The 21,080-nt window shown below is 46.3% G+C and overlaps 1 protein-coding gene across 3 annotated transcripts in view; it reads right to left on the reverse strand.

Annotated features, from left to right (window-relative positions):
* The window catches only part of LOC148010708 (dynein regulatory complex subunit 7-like), a 358,764-nt gene that overhangs the window by 300,263 nt on the left and 37,421 nt on the right, over positions 1 to 21,080 (reverse strand). The gene's annotated exons all lie outside the window — the stretch shown is intronic.

Genomic DNA, 21,080 nt, shown 5'->3' on the forward strand with positions numbered 1-21,080 from the left:
TTCAGTCCCACGTCCCATTCCATGTGACTATATAGTCACACGTGATGGAGACTCCTCCCCGTTCCCCATCCCTGTCCCATTTTGTGCCACTTGTGACTATGACTGATAAGTTTCACTACTCTAATGAGTGCCTCATTACAGGAACCCAAAAGAACTTTATAGAGTAGACTACATATTCCCAACACCCTCTCTTGACATTCAATGTATGTTTACCAAGAGAATACAATGATAGAAAGAAGTCAACAAAAATGCTGGAAAAATGGATGCCCTTGCTAAACCTCCGTGGTCGACTGAAGGCCAGAGTGCATCAAAAGCAACGAAGCACAAGAGGAAATCTAAGAGAAACTCTAGGTCTCGAGGAAAGAAAGCAAACATGAGTGTTCGAAAGAAAGAACCTCAACCTAGCATGCTTAATAAGCAGATGACATATGTAGCCATTGAGCGCGCACAAAAGCCATTAGTGCCCAAAGAGCCTTTGATTCCCCAAGAGAATGAGGGGCACCATGCTACTTGTAAGGTGGCTAATTGCTCAACAAAACAAATGGCACAATCGCCTAATAGCCTTGAGCAAATCATTCGGCCAATGCCAAGTCCACCTAAGAGTCCTAGATCTCCTATATCCCCTTTTGCCAAACGGACACAGGAAGCACAACAACAGTCGTCAAGGGTGGCTGCTCAATCCCAATCTCCATCTCCATCTAAGCTTCCAAATGTCCAAGAGGTGGAACGTGACACCATCTGTAGCTCTCGGCCCAAGGATATGCCTGTGCAACCCAATGTGACTAGATCAACTCATGCCCGATCTACACTGACAAACGCTCAAAGGGCAACAGAGGATGCGACCACTTCCGATCGTCCTAAGGACCTGACACTGCAATCCACCAAGGGTAGCCAGCCCACTAAACTAGCTGCTACTACTTCCAATCAAGGATCACAGCAGTCACAGCCCTTGGCCGTGACAATACCCTATGTGGAACGTGTCCTTAGAAGTTCACCTATGGAAGAGGTGTCGCAACCAACTTCCTCGAAAACTCCAGCATTTTCAAAGGGCCTAAAGCCTAGGCTGGAGGAGTTAAACTCAAGGGAGTTGGTGGAAGAGCTAGACCCTTCTAAACGGGAGGTAATTGGGTTCTCACAACCTAGCAAGGCTACCCAACAGGCCACGGCCATGTCCCGTAAGGACACACTAGAGGAAGAGAAGACTGAGGCCCAACCAAGCACATCAACGATTGATCTAGTCCAGGGTCCTGAGTCGTTGAGAGAGGCACCTTCACTGACCAAGAAAAAGAGGAGAAAGTAGAGAAAACAACAACAATTGTTTGCAGGTGGTTGTGGACCCCAAAAACATTGAGACGAAGGGCATTGGAGAGCTGATGAATAAAGCATCGAGTCCATCCATCAATGAACCCACTCATGCCTCTCCTAATAGCAGTGAAACCTCAGACACATCCGTGTGTTCTGAAAAACCAAAGCAACCGTTGCCATCAACAGTTGCTTGCAGCACTCTATCCACTAACAATGGAACTCACATTGACCAATCAAGAGTGGATACAACGTCGTCACAACAAGATGACAAACCTATACCACATCTGAGAATAACCATGACAAAAGAGCAGCAAAACCTCAGGAGAAATGTGAGAACCCCAAGAGCATAAGAAATCCTAGCATTGACCAGTCTTGCTCATCTAGGCCTGAGCCCCCAGCCATGCTCAAGCCTAAGGAAGCTCTTAGAACTTTGCAGGAGATAGCAACCGAGCAAGCCCTCTTTGAACATAGAAGTGTCACAGAATGCTTAACTGAGTTGAATGCTAAGCTCAAAGTGGTCGCACGTGTCTACGTCCTTGCATACATGGGCACAATCCCCAAGGAGCAACTTGGAGATTACTTGACCTTTTCCCTATCGTGGGAAGAACAAGAACATCTTAACGGGCACTACGATAGGCTCCTGCATGAACGCATGCGACTCATCCCTGACGAGGAGGCTGATGAACTGCGCTTAACCGTCACATTCAATGAAATGCTCTGCCGACCGAATCTCGTAGACATAGAGCAACTAAAGCGACTGTCAACAGGCCAGAGTCATTTGAGCAGCGTTGGTGCGAAAGCCGTGTTGTAATGGCCGAACTAGGGGCTCAGATCATGACGGTCTCAGAAGAGCGATTGGCCAAATGGCGGTCTCAAAGAGACCCAACCTATGTGGCACCGACTTTCCTTCGAGTGCTAACTGACATTCGGGGTACGGACTTAGCTGGAACTAGGCTACAGGGCCCTTTGATTGATAAGGTTCTCACTGAGGAGGAGTTACATATTCCCAGTAGACTTGGTCAAGGTTCCATGCTACTCGACGTGGCAAAATACCTATCAGTATTAAGTAAGCTGCCGCGAATACTAGATGCGTGTGCCACGCTCCGGTACAACCCCGAGTTTTACACTTGGTTCTTATCCTCGTGAAGTGACATGAATTCACAAATGTGTATATAAATAAACACTGTTTTTTGTGTCACCTTGTATAAACAATATCAACACACACAAGCAATGATAGTCAAGCGCAGGGACAAGAGTTGGGTCTGACAGGCTAAGCTCCTCAAGTCCTCCTCTCATCACGCATTTAAAAGCCGTGTGACCATCCCCACCTCCAAGAAAAGGACATGCAACCCACATTACCGCCAGAGGAAGCCTTGACCAACAACTTTGATGGTGTAGACAGGGTGTAGTCCCTTTCTATACACCTTCCCTTTTTGGTCTATCCTTTCGAGGATGTGCCCTGTCCCACTTCATGACAACCAGTCCACACAACTTCGCATAAGCCAATATCTGCTAGAGACTGGAGGCAAAATGAACATCATCATGGGAGCCATCCCTCTACAACAAACACTGCATGCCTCACCCCTCCCCTTCTTGTCATATGCGCTTGATAAACCACACTAAAATCCCTTCCATGCAAACAATTGTATCCTATACCCAGGTCTAGCCCTTGGATTGCGACTTGCAGGTTTCCTTTTTTGGCAAAACGCATGGAGAATCATGGAGATCTGGCATGCAAAGACGCTCTTCGCAAAAGACGGGAGTATGTGGCACGCGCCCCTCCACCGGAGCACTATGTGCCCACCATCAAGAGGTATACCAAGAAGCGAGGCCCTAAGCGACACTGTCCAGGGCGAAGGCCGAAGAATCCTCGAGTCAAGAAAGTTGAGACTCAAAACGCGCAACAGGTGGCAGCACTAGTGGCACGAACCCCCAGCTCACGCTCGGGCCCCAGATGCTTAAGGGCAAAAAGGGCAGCTCGGGAAAGGGAAGAATTCAATGAATTGTTTAAAGACATTCTGGAAACGGTAGCGGCCCGAGGCTACATCATTCATGTCCCGGCCGACATGTTCCCTACCCAACCCCACGGGAGCCCCCACACCAACAGAGCCCCAATCACCCGGCTACCCAGACTCGCCCCGCCTCGTACAAATAGAGTAGCCCCATGTTGTATAAAGGGCTTATCAAATGCTACCGGGCCATGACTTTTTGTCTTTAAATGGTTAAGTGTTGACATGATCCCGAAGTGTATAAACTTTTCATATCTACGTTTAATATATTTCACGTCTTTAGCAAAAGAAAAAGCTAATCAAGCGCAGGTGATAAATATCTAAGTCAACACCATAAAATTCAGATAAGTGATGTCTCCTTGCATTGCACTGGTTTATTATAGTTGCGGCGTATACCATGCATGTACTCTCATGAAGCGGCAAGTTGATACAGAATGACACAGGTCAATGGTTAGAAGCGTTTCACATCCAAGTCACCACAAGATCACCAACCCCACGAAGAACCATTATGGAGGAAGTAACAAGAATACCAAGAAACAAAAGCCATGACGGAAATGCCACTAGATGAAAACCCAAGGACACCTCTGCAAAAGCACATATTGCGACTGAGCATGGCCAAAGCATAATCATCGATTACCTCCTCCTTCTTGGCCAAACTCTATGTTCGGGCAGGAGCCACGCTCTCAATAAGGGCGAGCGTCTCTTTATCATCCAGGATTCAATTCGCAAGATGCTCTGCCCTTGACCATGTACAGCTCACTCCAAGTGCTACCTCAAATGTTCGATATCTCACATATTACACAGAGGTTTGCAAAATCTCAAGTGTTTCTCTTCACCTCAACAATAGTTCCTCTAGCATCAAGGCTGGTGACACAATCACCTCTGTAATATCAATTCTTCATAGCCTTTGAACCCCAACATTTCTAATCCAAATGAAAGGCTAACAGCCTCAATGTATGGCATTGATTGTATTCATTTTTTCCACAAAAAAAAAGAGCACACACGATCACAACACCGCACCTAGGGGTCCTCAAATTAGGTATGTCTAGCGACCTTGGTTGGCTGGCTCCGTCCCTAATCCCCTAGCCCTTTTGTACATCCCCCACAATTGTTCAGGGCACATTAAGGGCAGGACATACCTAGGAAGCTCGCCTCGCCTATGGTTAAACCTGTCACCCTGAATCACTTGCACAATTCTTTTGCACTAATCTCAATGCCATTACAATCCACAGTGGTAAGCAAGGCATGAAAGACAATGGAAAAGTACACCATACCTTTCACGCACTATAGGTAGTCACTAGCTACCAAGAGCTAGACATCAAGGAGCTCAATTATGCTACATGGCCTTGACAGGACCATAATGATGTCTCAAGCAATCTTCAAGTGTACTTTTCCTGTCTTCATCGACAAATTTTTCCATCAACTTAGCCCCTTGCTACACTAACCCCTTGCTATACAAGGAACCAGGTCGATAGGCTTCTAACTACGTCATATCTAAGTATGCACGAGCACTTACCTAATATCTGCACCAAAGTATATACACAGTTTGGGTCTTCAAGTGCAGGACAATACTCTCAGCTTGCTTAGAGTTCGACCTGTCTCCCAAACTAATCAAATATGTCTTGTGCACGATAAGAAGACTAGCACTACCCCTTAGGGAGAGACCACACGAGAGGTTTTCAAATTGCAGGTGTTGAAGACTCCACAGAAAGTGTAGTTCAATCTTCATCAACACCCAACTCTGAATGCTTATCCCTTACTATCCGACAAGCCCGCAAGGGATCATCATGTGCAGAATCCCCAACAAACCAACACTTGTGCTGGCCATCAATGCAATCCCCAACACAAAATAGCCCTACCGTCAACTCCAACAACCTTCCACCAACCACCTTGGCCACCAACAGGCCCCCAGGACCTTCTACCACACCACCACCAACACTCCTCCACAAAAACCACCGGTGTCCTTGTCACCCACGTCTTCGGTGCATGCTACAGCTTGCTACCTACGACAGTGAGTGCCATGGAACTGGCACTCGTCTAGGAGGGGGATAATGTTAACCCTCAAACGAATGAAGGCGGAAAATCCGGAAAAGCTAAATAAGAAGATAAAGACAGAGGCCAAGGCAAAGAGAAATGGAAGACAAAGACGCACAAAGAGAAGAGTCCTAAATAAGGGAGAAAGGCGCACAAGGAAAAGCGCAAGTTAAAACTTTTGTAAAAGAGCGCAAGCGCATCATGGTTTAATTCAAGGAGCGCCGGGCTCTCACCCGTGCAATTTGTAAATGTAGATGGGCGGTGGAAAGGAAACTAGGAAGATAGAAGGACAATGGAAAAAATGGCCTAGGCTACGGCCGGCCATGTAAAAAGGGGAAAAGGGGATGACCGCCCAAAAGGGATTTAGGATTTTGTATATAAAGTTGAAAAGTGAATGAGAAGCTCATTCTTGTGTGTGGCCAAAAGTAGCTCTCCTCTTCTTCTTCTTCTTCTTCTTCTTCTTGCTTGCTTGAGCTTGTGCTTGAGAGAGGGAGTGTGAGAGTGTGAGGGAGTGAGTGTGTGAGGGTGAGGGACCGAGGAGGAGAAGCTCTCCATCTTCTCCTCTCTTCTTCTCTTCTCTTCTCTTCTCTTCTCTTCCCTTGTCTTGCTCGCGGCAATGGAGCTTGGATCGTGGAGCTTGAGGATGGAGCTTGCTTGAAGCTTGCACTTGGATCGTGGAGCAACCGGAGTGTCCGGGAGAGGAGGTAACTCGAACAGCACGGAGGTAAGCTCACTACACCCATAGATATGGATGGCGAGTCGGCTATGTGAGAGGTATCCATTAGTGCTCGGCTTGGAACGCTTGAAACAATAAGCGGTCCAAGGGTCTTGGCGGTTGAGTGAAGGCTCCCACAGCACAGAAAATAGTATACAGTGTGAGAGTGAAGCACGACACCCAATGCAATAGACTGAAAGAGTGTAAACTGAAAGTACAAGATACAACCCTTAAACCTTAGGGTTGTAGCGGGTGTTCACACCCGAAAATGATAAGTGCCCGTAAGTGTGTGTCATAAGCACATACAAAATAATACCATAAGTCTGGGGAAAAAACCTCTCCTACCGAGAGTAAAAAGTGCCCGAGTGTCCTACTAATCACCAACACTCCTATGTGAGCGTAGACGTAAGTGAGGCGTGAGTGAAATATCCAACAAGCATGAAGCATGAACATCTTGCTGAGGCAACTTCGGAGCACATAATACCGGTTCATCAACCAACATCTTACGACGTTTACCCATCTCATCCCCATCCATCAACTGCCCAGAATCCTCAGTCAACGAGTCACCATCTGATTCCACCAAGTCTTTATCATCCCCATGCCCTATATGCTGGTCGAGAAAAGCCACATCAATACCATTTGACATCTGCATATTCGCCATAATCTCTTTTTTTGTAAAGGATAATTGTATTAATTACGAAAAAAGGTACAAGTTTACATGATTACAAGATACACGATGGCTCTAAGCCATCGAGTTACAAAAGTCATGGCAAAGACGTAGAGGAAATTGCCATATGCCAGGGAAGTAAGTCCTCCCGAGGGAGTAAGTCAAAGTGCCAAATGAGATCTAACTGCCAATGCAAGAGACCTCTAAGCCTCGCAATATGTCCCGGAACATTAGAGGCCGAATCAAAAGGAAAGTCATTCCGAGTGGTCCAATTGTGCCAGCAGCCCCAGTATCTAAGAAAAAGTGAAACAAGATCTTCATACGCCACTGTGCCCGTGTCGGATATTTGGGCTGTACAAAAACCCAATCAAAAGGACTTAGGAAGAAATCAGCCACTGCTCGCCAAACCGCTGACAAGAGTGACCAGATATTCTTAGCGAGAGGGCAAGAAATAAATCAATGACGGGCCGATTCCACACTGGTGGTGCAAAAGAAACAATTGCCATTAGAGATTCGATGCTTGGAAAGGGCGGAAGCAAGAGGAAGACCACCAATCATCACCCTCCAAAGAAAGACCTTGAATTTGAAAGGTATCTTGTTCAACCAGCCCTCCATCACAGTTGCCTTCCACCATGGCTGAGATTTACGCAATCCCCATACAGTATTAGCTTTAGTAACCAGCCATTGATGATCTTTAATCAGAAGATGATACACCTGGTTAGCTAAGGCCTTTTCCAAATTCAAGAGACCTGGAAGGTCCCAATCCTGCCAGGGACGATCCAAAGCAAGGGCAGGAAACGGTTGTCTGCTCTGAAGCACTAGCAAAAGCTGTTCCCATAAATCACGATATCCACGAGCGATTCTAAAAAGCCTCTTGGCTGTACGAAACGATATCAACACATTGCAACTGGCAAGGGTGGCATCTCCAACTGAAGTCAAGCCCAAACATGCCATGCGGTTAAATTTTGGTCTGAGCTCATGTTTACCTTCCCAAGAAAATAATCGCGAGGCTGCCAACAATTCCAGTTGAAAACAGTTAGTATGTAAGCGGTCCTCTGCTGGATGCCACCGAGCCTTCTGGAGGACCAATTTTCAGGAGCATACCAAATGAGCAAGCAGGAATGAGGAAGGATTAGAAAACCGAGAGTCTGCATTAAGAACGTGCCACCAAGAGCTCCGAATTTGGGTACTACCATGCACAAGCCCGTGATCCTCAAGAAAATAACGGGCTATAACGACCCACGGGTGATGATCCAAGCACATGGCACGAAAAAGAGACCAACGAAGAGCTAGCATATGAGTCTCAGCATCCAAAATAGCCCCACCACCCATGCGTTTGAGGGTACATGCATGCGACCATGAAATACCGGCATGCAAGGAGTCCTTCCATAACATGAAACGAATGTACTGAGTAAGCGCATTCAAAGTAGTAGTAGTCCAAGGCAGCAATGGCAAGAAATATGTGAGCATTGGCAACATAATTGTCTAAGCCACTTTGAGACAAACATGGAAGGGCCAAGCCTGCGACTTCCAATACAGAAACTTGGCTGCCAGTTTTTGTGAAATCCACTCTAGTAGTTGCTTTGGCTGAACATCAACACCCAAAGGGTACCCAAGATACCAGACAATGGAACCATGGAAAACAATCAGTCCCTGCCAACCCAATGACTGTACATCTGACTCCGTGCAACTAAGAATGGCTGATTTGAAAGCATTGATATGAAGACCAGACGCCTGACTAAAGAGCGTCCAAACATCTAATGCTTTGCGAAGATTATTCTTGTCCGCACGCAAAATCATAAAACAGTCATCAGCCAAAGATTGACTAATGAAGTGCTGTCCAAAAGGAAGCGACAATCCAGCCAAATGAGTCGAAGCTGCCATAGAAGATAACATCGAAAGAACCGGATGAGTCGCAAGGGCAAAGAAGAGAGGACTCAAAGGGCAACCCTGTCTCATAGAGCGTGCAAGGACAAATGGCTCGGTAACACCACCATTTAGCATAACTCGCGAAGAAGCCGCAGCACTAATGGTGTAGATGAAGAGGGACATACGAGTACCAAAGCCCATATTAGACATCAATTCTGCAATGAAAGACCAGTCTAAATAATCAAAAGCCTTTTCCAAGTCCAATTGAATCAATACCACTTCCTGATTAGAGTGCCTTGCATAGTCAATAGCCATTTGCACACTTAAGATATTATGCAAAATGTTTCGGCCCTTCATGAAATCATATTGAAGAGGATGCACAATGGCCGGAAGATGCTTGTGGAGCTGACTCGCCATCACCTTGGAAAAGATTTTATACATCGAACCCATCAAAGAAATTGGTCTCCAATGTTTCAACATGGACGGCGAAGGAACTTTTGGAAGCAGTTTGATAAGACCTTCTTTCCATGAGAAAGGCATGAACCTCGTTTCCCAAACCTGCTGAAACATAGTCGTCAATGGTTTCACCAGTTGCGTAGCAAAAACCTCAAAGAATTCATTGGTGAGACCATCCCAACCGAGGCTTTTATCCTTGGGCAAGTGTAACAAAACATCCATAACCTCCGCCTCACAAATTTATGTCTCCAAAGTAGTTTGCATCTAATGTGGAACCTGATTGCGAACCAAATCATAGAAAACTGAATGTGCATGAGTAACTTGGTCAGAAGGTAAAGGAGAAAAACCAAGAAGGTTAAGAAAATAATTCCTGCACATATTCACAATAGTCTGAGAATCAATGACCATTTGACCTTTTGGATCCTGGAGTCTAGTCATATTTTCTCGAGCAGGAGAAGCATGTTGAGCTCGAAAGAACTTATGAGTCTGACAAGCACTATCTTGCAAATTCTCAGTCAAATTCTGCAATTTGGCCTGTTGATATGATTTCAACTGAAACTCTTTAATAAGATCAGCCAAACGCATCGCCAATGGCAGCAGAAATACATCATCTGGCCAACAGAGAACGAACCAAAGCCAGTAAGTTCTCCGCTGCTTGTCGACGCCGCCGACAAAGAGAGGCATGATGGATCCCATACTGCCGAACAACCCGCTGCACATTAGAGAGCAATCGTTTAAATGAAGCATTGCCCTTAGAGGAGAAGTCCAATAAGAATCTATCAATCAATTGCTGCATATAGCCCTGAAAGATTGAATGCTTCAAATAAGACGAGTCAAAACGCAAAGGGAGTCTATCCAGAAATTGCTTAAAAGGTGCAATGGGTTGTGCAAGCATCTCAAGCTGTAGAGGGAAATGGTCCGACAAGGCACATTGCTGCAACAGCGCAGAATGAAAAGTAAACCCTGTAGAAGAAGGGTGTAGCCAAGACCAGAGATCTTGCTTAAGTACGGCAAGAGCAAACGCATTCCACACACGACTTTCCGGAGCATCCATCACCAAATGCTCTGATGTGGACTGTGAAGAAGCAACACACATATTAAAATCCCCCATCAGAAAACCCTGTCTGCCAAGTAACAAGGAGGACTGCAAAGTATTCCAAAGATCCCGGCGGGATAAAGGATCATTCGGAGCATAGAGGCCAAGTAACCATAAGATCTCTCCTTCAAATAAAACTTCAATCACCACAAAACGGCCATGTACATCATTTTTAAGAAGAACAGGCTCATATTTCTCATGTACAATCATAAGCACACCAGAATAATGCATGGCATGTGTCCCTGCATAAAACAAGCAAAACCCATGGCAATCCACAACTTTGTCTGCTTCACGGTGACCCTTGTGCTCAACAGTACACAAGACATCGCACTAATTCTCATGCAATACAATCCACATGGCATGTTGCTTATGGCAAGAACAAATGCCTCGCACATTTCACATGGCTATCTTCATGTGTATTCAAAAAAAAAAATCAAGTATGAGGCAAAGCTTGCCTCGATTTAACCTTTTCTGCTAGAATGTCAAGGACTCCCTCATCCAAAAAATCAGCTAACACGGCAAAAGAGTTCTGACAGCCAGATTTGGAGGTAGATGGTATATCCACTGTCTTGGGGATGGAACAGGGATAACGACGATCCCATGGGGTAATCACGTTACCTCTAGTATCAAAAGCCAACTTAGCAGGTGGACCCTTTGGGCCGGCCAAGTAACCATAATATTTCCCCTTCGAATAAAATTTCAACCACCAAAAAGCCGCCATGAACATCATTTTTAATAAGAACAGGCTGGTATTTGTCATGTACAATCATGAGCACACCCGAATAATGCATGGCCTGTGTTCCGGTATAGAACAAACGAAAACCATGGCAATCCACAACTTTTCCGGCTTCACCGTGACTCTTGTGCTCAACAGCGCACAGGACATCCCACTAATTCTCATACAATGCCGTCCACATGGCATGTTGCTTGTGTCGTGAACAAATTCCTCGCACATTCCACGTGGCTATTTTCATGTGTATTCAAAACAAAATCAGGTACGAGGCACAGCTTGCCTAGATTTGACTTTGTCGGCGAGAATGTCCAGGACTCCCTCATCCAAGAAATCCGCCAACACCGCAAAAGAGTTCTGAGGACCGGATTTGGAAGTAGACAGCATATCTGCTGGCTTGGGGTTGGAACGGGGATAACGACGGTCCCACGGGGTAATGACGTTGCCTCTAGTATCAAAAGCCAGCTTAGCAGGTGGACCCTCTGGACGCTCCGAATACATTTTCCTGGCGGGCTCAGGACGGGGGGCTGACGAAACCATAGCAGGAGCTGAGCGCTCGGAAGACAACATTGCCTTCCTGCGCATATATCTACGCATGGAATCGTGAGAGGTAGTAGGCACAGTATTCTCCATGTCAGCAACAACCCTGTTGCCTTTTTTTGCACGTACTTCAACCCAATCAGTAGCACGGGAATCCAGACCCGAAACCTGTTGTTTACCTTTGGCCAGAACTTGGGGCGGGTGGGTAGCATCCAGCGACGGAGCATCACACACCATATCTTCCATAGGCGGCGCAACATGGCCAACATCTGAAGTGTGTTGCTGCTCTGGGCATTCGGCCATGAAATGCCCCAACTGTCCACAGGAAAAGCAATGTCCTGCAAAATTGCCCCATTTCAAATGAAAGTGTAACGGATGCATGCCGGAGCAATTGAGGCGTAACCAAGCAGGCCTTTTCTTTGCAATGTCCCATAGCATACACAAGCGGTTGCGATTCACAGCCCTGAGACTGGGAGGGACCAGAACCGTGCCCACAGCGGCCATAGTGTCCTTCAATAGTGGCCAATAAACAGCCGGACAATTTTCCACTTCTACCCACACAGGGCATTCACGTTGCAGCAGGCGCTGAAAATCTGCCATCGGGCGCCATGGAACCACATGAACCAACCGGCAGTCAAAAAACAACAGCAGTTTAGACAGGAGAGCAGCACGGTGCGTCTCAGATTTCAAGAGGACCTCAAAAAACCCCCAGGACCCAACAAAAATCTCTTCAACACATTCCCCTTGTAGCAGACTCTGCAGCCATTGGCGAATACAGGAAAGCAGCGGGATTCGACCACTGAAGAAGAGTATCACAGCGCGATCATAAAACACCGAAAAGGAGCGTAGGACAGTTTTTGGGTCCACGGTGGCTTCCAGAACATCATCAGGTGCAGAGTCAGAAAAGACTTCCTGATTATGTTGAACATATTCGCCAAGCAGAGTGTTGGCAAATTCCAGCAAATGCTCCCAGTCAACATCCTGAGAGTCAACAGAATCCGAAGCAACCTGCGCATAGGAACGGTCCTGAAGAACACCTATCTCTTCTGAGGTATGCTTGGTACGTTTACCCGCAGGCTGGATGTCAGGACCCGGGGGCATCTCTTCGGTGCACAGAACCATATCCTCAGGTTCCTCAGTATCAGAATCCGGGCCAAGTGCTGCCACCGTTTGGTCGATGAAATCCAGATCCAAACCAGCCATCGTGTATGACGATCTGATCTCAAAGGAGGACTGACGCACAATGCAGATCACTATCGGCTGAGTTAGAATTCTGCACCCCTGTAAGCTGGTTTCTCACACGGTGGAGGACGACCCTCAGGATGTCACACGAACAGGTTGCAGGCGTTGAGGGGCCGAGGTCGCGAAAGGCAAGTACAGACGACAGGTGGCAGGCATGCAGGGATAAACCTCGCAGGAGGACCAGGCCAGAGCTCTCCAAGGGCAGCAATGGCACAGGCGAACACACAAAAAGAATGACCCGCAATACATGTTTCCGGCAACGCCCAGGAGAATTGGCCGGAGTGCAGCGGCAGGCTGGCAAAAGGAGACGGGCCTGCGTCAAACATGGCGCAGTCCATGGACAACAGCGGAACAGCAACAGGGCCGGCAGGTCTCACGGGCACAGGCGGGCGAACACGGGCACAGGCGGCAGTTCGCACGGGCTCAGGCGGGCGAGCACAGAGACGGACGAACACAGACGGCGTTCCAAACTGGGACGGATCAAGACGGCAGTGTTCCGGACTGGGACAGACAGAGACGAAAGGGCTGAAGGCGACGACAGGGATCCCTGCCCTCAGTGCAGGCAAGTGGCGAACGACAGCTACGATTTCAGGACGCCGACGGAAGCAGCCGACAAATGGCGAAAGAGGGGCAGCGGCAGATCACGAGCAGGATACGCCATCGCCCGACTTCCCTCTCTCTCTCTCTCTCTCTCTCTCTCTCATAAAACGTAATTGTATTAATTATGAAAAAAAGGTACAAGATTACATGATTACATGATTACAAGAGACACGAGGGCCCTAGGCCAACGGGTGGGAAATCCCCGTACTAATCCACGAAAAAGGTTGCACCAATCATGTCAACGACCCAGAGGCAATTGCCATATGCCAGGGAAGTAAATCCTCCCGAAGGAGCAAGTCCAAGTGTCGGATGAGATCTATTTGCCAATGCAAGAGCCCTTTAAGCCTGGCAATGTGTCTCGGTACATTAGAGGCCGAATCAAAGAGAAAAGCATTGCGCGTGGTCCAAATGTGCCAACATCCCCAGTATCTGAAAAAGTGAAATAAGATCTTCATATGTAACTGTGGCGGTGTGGGGTACTTTGGGCGCACAAAAACCCAATTGAAAAGAGTTAGTGAGGACCCCACCACTGCGCGCCAGATTTGCGACAAGAGTGACTAGATATTCTTGGCGAGCAGGCAAGAAAGAAATTGATGTCGAGCCGATTCCACAGTAGTGGTACAGAAGAAACAATTGCCATTGGAGATTCGACACTTGGAAAGGGCGGAGGCAAGAGGAAGACCACCAATCATTACCCGACAAAGAAAGACCTTGCATTTGAAAGGTGCCCTATTCAACCAGCCCTCCATCACCATTGCCTTCCACCATGACTGCGATTTCCGAAGTCCCCAAACAGTATTAGCTTTCACACCCAGCCATTGGTGATCTTGAATGAGAAGAAGATACACCTGATTAGTAGAGGCATTTTCCAAACTCAACCGGCTTGCAAGGTCCCAATCCTGCCAAGGACGATCCACAGCCAGGGCAGGAAAGGGTTGCCTACCCTGAAGCTCCGACAAAAGCTGTTCCCATAAACCACGGTATCCGCGCGGGATCCTGAAAAGTCTCCTAGCAGTCAGAAATGATGCGAGCACATTGTGAGTGGCAAGGGTAGCATCCACGATCGAAGTCACACCTAAACGAGCCATGCGGTTAAATCTCGGTCTGAGCTGATGTTTGTCTTCCCATGAAAGTAATCTCGATACGGCCAACAATTCCAGCTGAAAGGAGTTAGTCTGCAAGCGGTTCCCCACTGGATGCCAACGGGCCTTTTGGAGCACCTCTTTCCAAGAGCCGACCAAGTGCAGTAACAGAGAGGAAGAGGGACTGGAAAATCAATAGCCAGCATTAAGGACATGCCACCAGGAGGCCCAAAGACATGTATTACCATGGCGTAGCCCGCTGTCCTTAAGAAAATAACGGGCTATAATGGTCCACGGGTGATGATCCACACACATGGCACGAAAAAGAGACCAACGAAGAGCCAACATATGAGTTTCTGCATCCAAAATAGCTCCACCACCCATGCGTTTAGGGGTACATGTATGTGACCATGAAATCCACGAAATACCTGCCTGCAGTGAATCCTTCTTCCATAGCATGAAACGAATGGGATGAGTGCGAGTCTTCAAAGTAGTAGGCGTCCACGGCAGCAATGGCAAAAAATACGTTAGCATTGGTAGCATAATTGTCTGAGCCACTTTGAGGCGGACATGGAATGGCCACGCTTGCGACTTCCAATACATAAACTTCGCCACCAGTTTTCGTGAAATCCACTCCAGTAGGTCCTTTGCCATTGTTGAGTGTTGAAATGACTTATTTTTTGGCTGATTTTTGTTGTTTTTGAGAGCTGAATGGTTGATTTTATGAGATGATTGATTGATATGGAAGTGGTTTGAGAGTGTTTTGGATGATAATGATTGTGTTTTGGAAGTTCATGATGTTTGTTGGTGGTTCTATGATGTTCTGATAGGTTCTGATAGGTTCTGTATACCTTCTGTTTTGTTCTGTTTTGCTCTGTTTTGGTCTGTTTTGTTCTGATTATCTTCTGTAAGGAGGGATGGAGTATTGATTGATGAAGATTGAGATCTTGTGAAAGCTTATTGAATGGTTTGTGAGAGCTTGGAATGATTTGAGAATGAGTTATGTGGTTTTGATGACCTTCTGTAGGTCTTCTGTAGAGCTTCTGTCTCTATTCTGTTCTGTTCTGTTCTGTTCTGTACTGTAGCTGTTCTGGTACTGTTCTGTATGCTTCTGTATGTGTTCTGGTGGATGAGAGTGTAGCTTGGGAAAGTTTTCTAGCCTTGGAAAGAGGTGAATACAAGTGCAAAAGAGCTGAAAGAAGTGAAAGAAGTAGCTGCTAAAGACTCAAGTAAAGACTAGAGTGAAGTGACAGTAGTGAGCTATGAAAGGACACTGTAGTGGCTCTGGTGACCCTTCATATCAGACATACCTCCTGGGAGGGGTATCCACGACCTAAGAGGGATTATTGAGAGTGATTTTGGGAGATTGTAGTGAGGATATGATGTATTATTGATGGAGAGAGAGAGAGAGAGTCAGAGATAGCCAATTCTACTCAAACAAAGTGATTGTATATGAGAGATTGAGAGAGAAGACTATGAAGATATTGAAGATGAATACTATGTGATGTATTTCCATTCAAAGATGGTGTATTCCTTTGCTTTCTTTGTTCTCTTGATGGATTTTGTGAAGATATTGAAGAATATGGTTGATTCTATTAAAAACCGTGGGAGATCTATATGATGCTGCATGAAGATTTGTTGTGCCTGGTGTTCTTTTCTTCATTGTGATCATATGAAACATGATAAACAAGCTTGTTGATGTTACAAGATAGATTTTCTTGCAAGAGAATTCCCTTTTCCTTGGTGTTCCTCTCGGGGCTCCATGTTTTTGGTGCGCAGCCGGGAAATCTTGCCATCAACAAGCACCAGGAGAGGCTGAAAATGAAGGAAATGGCATTGCCAAGAATAGAAGAATTCAATGGATGTTTGTTAAAGTTCCTTCTTCCACTGAAGAGTTGGAATTCCTCATAATCAAAGCCACTTTCCACAAGAAGTTCATCCCACAATGGCGGAAACACATCACCATCATGATGCATGCTCTATGTGGTGGACAGTTTCCTCTTCCTGTTGAAGCAGCAGAAACTTGCATCTTGGTGGCAAACTGTTTGGGAACAAACTGAAGAGCAGAAACAGAGAGAATGACCATCCATGGAAGATTTGGCATTCATTGAAAAGTTTCCAGACAACATCAAGTGGGAGATTGTGAAGAAGCTTCAGGAGTCTTGGTCTGTAGAGGTTCACAAAGACAAGAAGGAAAAAAATTAGAATTTGTTCGTGGACGCTCAACAGCAAGATACATGGGATGCTTGGTGTACTGATAATCTTCTGTTTGTTCAATTAGCAACCCACTGGAAGTTGGTAGACAGAGTGTTTTTCACAACATACACTGTTGAAACCATCAGAAGCTGGCATTACTATGATAATGGCACCACCACAATGCTTAGACGTATGCATTTTGACACTTTCAGAGCCGAATACCTTCCTCTGTGCAATGGCATGAAAGCAGAATTCAGGGACATTGAAAAGAAAGAAGTAGAAGAAATGTTGGCAAGAGAGTCCTCCAGAGACTGAAGCCTTCTGTTAACCCTCTGTGGAGCACTAACAACATAGTGGAGCCACACCCCTGATGAATGACGCAATAAAAAGGCAAGCGTTAGAACGAGTCCAGAGGTACGTGAGAAGATAGAAAGCAAGAATCAGAGCCGAGAGCGAGCTCGCAGCAGAAGCTTCCTTTGACGCCCTTGCGGAACTCTTTACAGAAGTCCCAATGGCACATCAAGCCCTTCCTCCTCCTGCTGGAGGTCCACTTCCAAGCCAGATCCATCCTGGAAATATTGATGACAGACCAGCGAATGTAGTCCCATTGCCAGTTTTTAAGGGAGAGTACAATGAAGACCCCGATCTTCATGTAGCAGAGTTTATGATAGCGTGTGTGGCTAACAATGCCAGAACCCCTGAGCATTGGTTAGCAATATTCCTCGCCACTTTCAAGGGCGCGGCGTTTCAGTGATATGAGAGACAAGCAGCAAGAACTTTTGGCACATGGGACGACCTGAAGTTAGCCTTCCTCACTAAATTCAGGCGTGAAGGTTTTGAAGAGCGGATAAGAGAGGAATTTATGAACCTAAGTCAATCCTCTGGAGAAAGAGTAGAAGCTTATGTCTCACGAATGGAATCCATCCTGAAGAGATGGACTAATCATAATCTAGATGATGGCATTCAAAAGGGGGTGTTTCTCAGAGGATTACAACCAGAAGTCCGTAAGTTTGTGGAGCTGCAAAGACCAGCCACACTACAAGCTGCAACAGAAGGTGCAAGACTGTACGATGAAGTGGAAGCTAGACTAGCGATGAATACAGGAAGAGGAGTCCTACCTCCTCTGATGCCAGGAATGATGTATCCACCAAATGCAGTTCCAGGGACTGTTCCCTACCCTTACCAACAGATGCCCCCGGTATCACAGTACAATGCACCAAATTCACAGTGGCCACAATCCATGCCTCAAATGATGGTTCAGCCACAACAACAATGGTCCCAACCAATTTCCTCATTATCAAATCAGCAGCAACAATGGAACCCTACCAACTGGAGCCAACAGCCAACAGTTCAAACAGGAGCTCTGAATCAGAACCAGAACAGAGACCCCTCTGTACCAGCCCAACCCGTTTATACAGTGATTACAGAGACTCCTCAAAACCCTCCTGCCAGTACGTACGGAGGAGAAAGCTTGAAGGATTATTTATCCAACTCAGTTGCAAACATCAAAAAGGAGTTGATGGATGTGATCACAGAGCAACTACAGACGTTGAAAGTGAATACCGCTAGCATATCCAACGTTGCAGGAGCGGAAAGAGATGTGATGCGGTCAAACACTTGGTGTGGTAAGTGTCATCAAGCAGGCCATTTAGCCACTGAATGTACACGAAAACCAACCATCCCTGGAGCCTTCTATTCCTACTGTTTGCGGAAGAACCATACAGAGGACATTTGCTCTCTGAAAGAGATGCATGATAGGAGAAGGAAGGAAGAAGACGCAAGATTCAACTTGTTGGAATCCAAAATGACAACACAGGATATTAGACCCAAGCCTAGAGAGTTTGGTCCTAATTTCGGACCCAGAAGATTTCCTTCCCAAAGTTACAGAGGAAGACAGTCTGGCGGTGGTCAGAGATCAGAAGTGGAATGTTACAGATGCGGAGAAAAGGGACACATCTCACCAAATTGTCCAAATCCTCGAAGGTCAGTGGATTACAAGCCCTTATGCAGTCGATGCAAAGGAGAAGGCCACACTGCAAAAGACTATCCAAGCCCAGCCCCAGTGAAAAACAGTGCTACTGATAGTCCGGCCAAGGCCCAAGAGCCTACCTCCAATTTGGTGGAATTGGAAGTCGCTGCCATCACGCGTGCAAAGCAGAAGGAACCACCTATCCAGAAAGAAAATAACCCTCCTGCCAGAACAGTGAAATTCAATCTTCCACTAGAAGAACAGAACAGAACAGAGCCTAACAGTGCCGTACAGAGCCCTACAGTGCCACAAAGAGTTACAGAGACAGTTACAGAGACAAGACCAGAGGTCCAGGAGACAGAAAAGGAGGAAGTGCCACAAGTGGCAGAAGAAGTTCCTGTGATTCCTCTGTTGGAAGAAAGAGGGAAAATGAAAATGGGTGTTGCCCCATTCCCTAACCGGTTAGAGAAGCCAGTGGATCCTATTAAGGAATACGATCTAGTTAGAGATCTAGATACCTTTAGACCAAATCTTACATTCCGACAATTATTGATGTTGTCTCCCAGTTGCCGAAAAAGGTTCAAAAGTATACTGACAAGAAGACGTGGTTTAAGGATTGCTCCCTCAACAGCAACAAAGTCCAACAAGGCTCCAGAGCCTGTAAAAGAAGTGGACGTAGCTAACACCTTCCTAGATCCAGGTACTCCAGAGACTGGCGTATGGATAGAAGGTTGCTTTATTGCAAATGCACTGATTGATGGTGGTTCATCAGTGAACATTATGACGGATGTTACAATGAAGGATCTAGGCCTACAAGGTGTGCAACCCACCCAATGGCTTATCAGACTGGCGGATCAGAGTAGAATCAAGCCTTTGGGCATTCTCCCATATGTGAAGACTACAGTGGCTGGAAAAGATTATTGGCTAACCTATTTGGTGGTGAAGCCAAACTCTTATGGTACATCCTACCCTCTGTTACTGGATAGACCATGGCTTTTTGAAGCCCGAGCAAGGACGGATTGGTTCAAAGGAACCTTGACCTTGGGTAGAGGACCCAACAAAGTGGTGCTGAAAACTGTATGGTTCTCAAAAGGGACATGGATCCACCTCCTTGGAATTATCTTCTGACTCCCCTAATGAGGCTACGGATGGAACATCAGCAGACGAAGATGCTGTCAAATAGATCCTTCCTAAGAAAATAGTGGCACATTCCTTAACAGTGGATACTGTAAGCCGACTTCCAAAAGATGCAACGCCATTATCAATCGGTGAATACTTCCTGCCTGAACCAGGAATGACTTCTGAAATCACTTCTGACAGTGAGATAGAAGCATGGATGTACTGCTCTCCCTGTTACATGGCCATAGTAGAAGCCGAGACAAAGACAGAAGAGGAAACAGAGAATCTGTTCTTCTGTTACAGAGCTCCTACAGAAGCAGAGACAGAAGCAGAAGCAGAGACAGAAGCAGAGACAGAGACAGAAGAGGTTGGATATGAAATGGACGAAGAAGGTTATGAAAGTGAGCCAGAAGAATCTATCCCACCTGAAGAGGATACATTTGAGGAAGAAGTTCCAGAAGCATCAGAAGCAGATGAGCTCATGCTATGGGACCGAATGGTGATGGTACCATTTGGTCTGGTAAATGGATCTTCTTATATGCAAACTTCTTATAAGACGTAGGTTGAGAAGAACAAGCCGTCTTTTAGCAGTGGTTCATGCCGTCCTAACCCATCCTTGCCAAAGAAAGATGATGATGATGCACCGTGCCAACAAGCACCAATCCAACAAACCCAACAGGCATCAGAGGGTCCCTGTTATGTGACGTTCCTGGATGTATCATCAGAAGATGAGTCTTCAAGCCAAGAGGTAATTACTCTTGAAACCAAACCCGAAACGGCTCTTATCCCATTCCAACGTCTTAAAGAGCAACCTAAGTCTCCACCAAAAGAAGAAATTGGTTCTAGTGGGACATCAGAAGAGGACACCACTCCCTTGAAGGAGTCGGATCTGTACCCAAAAGCAGTCCGTGGAACCTTCATCCGTGAAGTAGAAGGTGAAAGGCAGTTATCCTTTGTGGAAGCAGAAGGCACTGAATGCCACTTGAAGGTGGGTAGTAGTCTCCCAGAAGAAGAGTTGTCAACCTTGTACAACTTGTTGAAAGAAAATTTGGACGTGTTTGCGTGGTCCTACAAAGACCTAAAGGGGATTAATTCCACAATATGTCAACATTATATTGACTTGGAGCCTGATGCCAAGCCAGTACGGCAACGACAGAGGCGAATGAATCCGAATTATTCCACATTGGTGAAAGCAGAGCTGCTGAAGCTTCTGGAAGCCGAGTTCATCTATCCAGTGGCAAATAGTGAATGGGTTTCACCCATCGTGGTTGTACCCAAGAAGAATGGCAAATTGCGAATATGTGTGGATTTCCGAAAGCTTAATTCCAAGACAAAGAAGGATCACTTTCCTATCCCTTTCACAGACCAACTGTTGGACACAATGGCAGGACATGAGCTTTATTCCCTTTTGGATGGATTCAGCAGATACAACCAAGTCCAAATCGCAGAAG

Source organism: Lygodium microphyllum, chromosome 29, assembly GCF_053477565.2.
Source record: "Lygodium microphyllum isolate KBCC chromosome 29, Lygodium_microphyllum_v1.1.10, whole genome shotgun sequence".
In the NCBI taxonomy this organism is placed as follows: domain Eukaryota; kingdom Viridiplantae; phylum Streptophyta; class Polypodiopsida; order Schizaeales; family Lygodiaceae; genus Lygodium; species Lygodium microphyllum.